The sequence below is a fragment of the Schistocerca gregaria genome, unplaced genomic scaffold (genome assembly GCF_023897955.1).
Source record: "Schistocerca gregaria isolate iqSchGreg1 unplaced genomic scaffold, iqSchGreg1.2 ptg000672l, whole genome shotgun sequence".
NCBI lineage: Eukaryota > Metazoa > Arthropoda > Insecta > Orthoptera > Acrididae > Schistocerca > Schistocerca gregaria.
Genome location: NW_026062055.1, coordinates 130,001 through 135,000, shown reverse-complemented (window position 1 = coordinate 135,000; position 5,000 = coordinate 130,001). Strand labels below are relative to the sequence as shown.

At 53.3% G+C, this 5,000-nt stretch overlaps 1 non-coding gene across 1 annotated transcript in view; it reads right to left on the bottom strand.

Annotated features, from left to right (window-relative positions):
- LOC126318565 (small subunit ribosomal RNA) overlaps positions 1-1,041 on the bottom strand; it is a 1,893-nt gene extending 852 nt beyond the window's left edge. Inside the window, exon 1 of the ribosomal RNA XR_007557381.1 lies at positions 1-1,041. This exon is cut by the window's left edge and continues 852 nt beyond it. This is a non-coding gene — a ribosomal RNA (small subunit ribosomal RNA).
- Between the last annotated feature and the right edge of the window lie 3,959 nt (positions 1,042-5,000).

Sequence of the window (5,000 nt, the reverse complement as noted above, 5' to 3'; positions counted from 1 at the left end):
AACATACTTGGCAAATGCTTTCGCTTCTGTTCGTCTTGCGACGATCCAAGAATTTCACCTCTAACGTCGCAATACGAATGCCCCCGCCTGTCCCTATTAATCATTACCTCGGGTTCCGAAAACCAACAAAATAGAACCGAGGTCCTATTCCATTATTCCATGCACACAGTATTCAGGCGGGCTTGCCTGCTTTAAGCACTCTAATTTGTTCAAAGTAAACGTGCCGGCCCACCGAGACACTCAACAAAGAGCACCCTGGTAGGATTTAAACGGGGTCCGCCTCGGGACGCGAAAGCACCCCTTCGGCTCGCCCCACCGGCAGGACGTCCCACGATACATGCCAGTTAAACACCGACGGGCGGTGAACCAACAGCGTGGGACACAAATCCAACTACGAGCTTTTTAACCGCAACAACTTTAATATACGCTATTGGAGCTGGAATTACCGCGGCTGCTGGCACCAGACTTGCCCTCCAATAGATACTCGTTAAAGGATTTAAAGTGTACTCATTCCGATTACGGGGCCTCGGATGAGTCCCGTATCGTTATTTTTCGTCACTACCTCCCCGTGCCGGGAGTGGGTAATTTGCGCGCCTGCTGCCTTCCTTGGATGTGGTAGCCGTTTCTCAGGCTCCCTCTCCGGAATCGAACCCTGATTCCCCGTTACCCGTTACAACCATGGTAGGCGCAGAACCTACCATCGACAGTTGATAAGGCAGACATTTGAAAGATGCGTCGCCGGTACGAGGACCGTGCGATCAGCCCAAAGTTATTCAGAGTCACCAAGGCAAACGGACCAGACAAGCCAATCCGATTGGTTTTGATCTAATAAAAGCGTCCCTTCCATCTCTGGTCGGGACTCTGTTTGCATGTATTAGCTCTAGAATTACCACAGTTATCCAAGTAACGTGGGTACGATCTAAGGAACCATAACTGATTTAATGAGCCATTCGCGGTTTCACCTTAATGCGGCTTGTACTGAGACATGCATGGCTTAATCTTTGAGACAAGCATATGACTACTGGCAGGATCAACCAGGGAGCTGCGTCAACTAGAGCTGAGCAGCCGGCCGCCCGGGAGTGTGTCCCGGGGGCCCGCGCGAACACGCAAGCGTCCGCTCAATTATTCTGCAAACAGGAGGAGGCCGAGCTCCCCTGCACGATACACCTCGAAACCCTCTCAGGTCCCGGCGGCGCGCAGCGCCGTCCTAGGTACTTGGTCGGTTTCGAGAGAGGCGCAATCGCCCGGAGTTAGGCGAGTAGACGGTTTTAGTGCGAACACCCTTGCTCCCAACTGAGCTTGCCGCTGCCGACAGAGGCCCGGGAGCGTGCTGTCGTGGCATTGCCGGCGGGAGACAACACGCGCCACCTATGGTGACCGGCAGCTCCAACGCCAGCGCCACACAAGGGCAAAGCCCCACTTGGGTGCAGAAGCGAACTCTCCCAGCACAGCGCACGCGCCAACACGTCCGCACAACTGCGATACAAACCACCTGCGAGAACCGCTGGGGCGACTGAGCAGCAGACGGCGTCGCGGCGCCGAGTGCCAGGCGGCGGCGCATCCTCAACGCACACAGTCCTCAATCAGACCAGCACACTGCAGATGTCCACCGCGCTTCGCACCGGGCTCGGCTGAACCAACTTTGGCCGCCAGGCGCCGCGTGCAGGGTGCGCCGCAGCGTAGCTGCGCCGCCTGCCGGGCCCGTCGGCTGGCGCTCCTGCCACTCGGCGCCCCCCACCAGCCGGCTGTTGCGCGTGCGCCCACGCAGCGCGCGGCCAACACGCCGGGCGGCCCCCCTTCACCGGCCGGGAACAGTCCCACCAAGCCACCGCCGCGTATCGCTTCATACCCACATGGGCCTAGTCACGTGTGTGGATGTGGCGGGTACCGCTGAAACAACCGGTTAATAGCTGTACCGATCGTCGCCATCACAGATTCACCTCCAGCGTGAACAACCGCTCAACAACGGATTTCCAGTTCATTTGCGTATCTTGGGCAGTAAACGTAGATGTCCACCTACATTTGCGAATTCAACAATTCTTGCATGCCAGGATGTCATGTGTCACGACACGCTACATCAGACCACATACACACTGCGACATGTGCAGAAGAGAACACGTGGAAGGTGGCCCGCGCAAGTATGCGATGTCCCTTCCGCGATCCACTGTCAACCGGCATCTGCGGCATGTCCCAGATATGGAACGCGGTCCACCAGGGTAGCACTTTGTGTGAGGCAATACGACAAAGTCGGAATACACGCGTCACTACATCAGACGGCTCACGCTGACCTGACCTGACCTGACCTGACCTGACTCACCGCACCACCACCCCCAGCGACCCAGGGTGACATACAATGCGTTCGTACGTTCCTCCCACACGCCTCTACGGCGTACCACAGTGCAACCTAGCTGTTATTGGGAGACGAGACAAGTAGCATCGAGCACAACATATGGAAATTGAGATTCGACACCGTTGGGCACAGCCAGCGTACAGTCACACGTATCACACTACTTCACTCTGTACGTAACTACCGATGATCGGTACAGCGTGTGGGTTACGCGTACGACATCAGCGGACAATGGACACAGACCATACCACGACGTACACTGAGGGCGTCGACATCTGAATGCAACTGAACAGCTGCGAGGCTCATTTAACACTCACACGCCAGACCGACCAGCTTGAGAGGACAGAGACACAAAGAGGGGGACAGAGGGGGGGGGGGGGCCGATATAGTCCTATTGCAGTACAATTGACAGTGGATAGCGGGAATATGTGGAAAGTAAGCAACACTCGCAAGACATCTACATGAGGATAACAACGACACCAGAGATTCCGAGCAGTGAACTATGTTAGGCAAAGGGACAACGTGGGTTAGGTTAAGGGACAACGTGGGTTAGGTTAAGGGACAACGTGGGTTAGGTTAAGGGACAACGTGGGTTAGGTTAAGGGACAACGTGGGTTAGGTTAAGGGACAACGTGGGTTAGGTTAAGGGACAACGTGGGTTAGGTTAAGGGACAACGTGGGTTAGGTTAAGGGACAACGTGGGTTAGGTTAAGGGACAACGTGGGTTAGGTTAAGGGACAACGTGGGTTAGGTTAAGGGACAACGTGGGTTAGGTTAAGGGACAACGTGGGTTAGGTTAAGGGACAACGTGGGTTAGGTTAAGGGACAACTTGGGTTAGGTTAAGGGACAACTTGAGTTAGGTTAAGGGACAACTTGAGTTAGGTTAAGGGACAACTTGAGTTAGGTTAAGGGACAACTTGAGTTAGGTTAAGGGACAACTTGAGTTAGGTTAAGGGACAACTTGAGTTAGGTTAAGGGACAACTTGAGTTAGGTTAAGGGACAACTTGAGTTAGGTTAAGGGACAACTTGAGTTAGGTTAAGGGACAACTTGAGTTAGGTTAAGGGACAACTTGAGTTAGGTTAAGGGACAACTTGAGTTAGGTTAAGGGACAACTTGAGTTAGGTTAAGGGACAACTTGAGTTAGGTTAAGGGACAACTTGAGTTAGGTTAAGGGACAACTTGAGTTAGGTTAAGGGACAACTTGAGTTAGGTTAAGGGACAACTTGAGTTAGGTTAAGCGATAATCTGGTACAGCCACAGTTAGGTTAAGCGATGATCTGGTACAGCCACAGTTAGGTTAAGCGATGATCTGGTACAGCCACAGTTAGGTTAAGCGATAATCTGGTACAGCCACAGTTAGGTTAAGCGATAATCTGGTACAGCCACAGTTAGGTTAAGCGATAATCTGGTACAGCCACAGTTAGGTTAAGCGATAATCTGGTACAGCCACAGTTAGGTTAAGCGATAATCTGGTACAGCCACAGTTAGGTTAAGCGATAATCTGGTACAGCCACAGTTAGGTTAAGCGATAATCTGGTACAGCCACAGTTAGGTTAAGCGATAATCTGGTACAGCCACAGTTAGGTTAAGCGATAATCTGGTACAGCCACAGTTAGGTTAAGCAATAAAGTTGGTTAAATTTGGTATTGTGGGAAAGGGGGAAGAGAGAGAGAGGGGGGGGGTGGATAGTGGTGGCAGTACGCGGATGCCTGAGTCACCGTCAGATACGTCACGTCGGTTCGATGCTTGTAGCAAGAGGCTGGCGGGTCTGTGTCTCTCACTTCTGCAATTTTTCATGTGGTATAACACGAGGGCGGGGGGTGATATTTGGTGCCCCTCTGTGTAGGATGTGTGTTGGTTTATCTGAGCAATGGTAGTTGTCGGAGGAGTGGGGTATTGTGCTTTTATAGGTGGACCTACTGCTCTGGTTATCATAGTGTCGACGGTGCAATGTCGCAGAGAGGATGCACTCGACATTGTCGCATTCCAGATGTTTACGTATTGTGTGTCTCCGTTGCAGGCCGAGAGTGGTGCATGTTCGAGTGTCTGGCTGACGTGCGATTCACGTTGTGTGCCCAGTCTTACAGCACGTATAGGGACATTCGCATAAATCATCTATATGTGGCCTTGCATCATTTACTAAGCAGTGCCGTGAGACGACCGAACTATTAGGAAAGTACTGATGTACCGCATAATGTTTACCTTCCACCACACGGCGAGTATCGACTGTGCCCAGCGTTGCCACCGCAGGCAGCGGTCACCGTCACCATTGTGCGGCGGAACGGAACATCTATATCCTCAGAGGAGCACTCTTTGCCGCCGGGCGTCAGGTCTCGCGGCCTGCCGGCCAGCGCCCACGACGAACTTACTGCATGTATAGGGACAGCGGGAATTTGGCATACTTGATATAACTCTTCATGAGACGCAAGATATAGGGGTGGATTGCAACTTACGACTGCGAGAAAAGTCCGCCGTTCATCCGCCGGAGTTGCGATTTCGGCGGGGCACGTACGGTCGCGGGTGGAGCACTTGGTGCGGCGTACGCACCCGGGTTGCGGCTCCTGCGCTGGAGGGGGGTGCAGGTTTTGTGTGGGTGGGCTCGGCAAATGAGCACTGTGGGCCCCATACATGGCCTAGTCCGCGTGGCCTC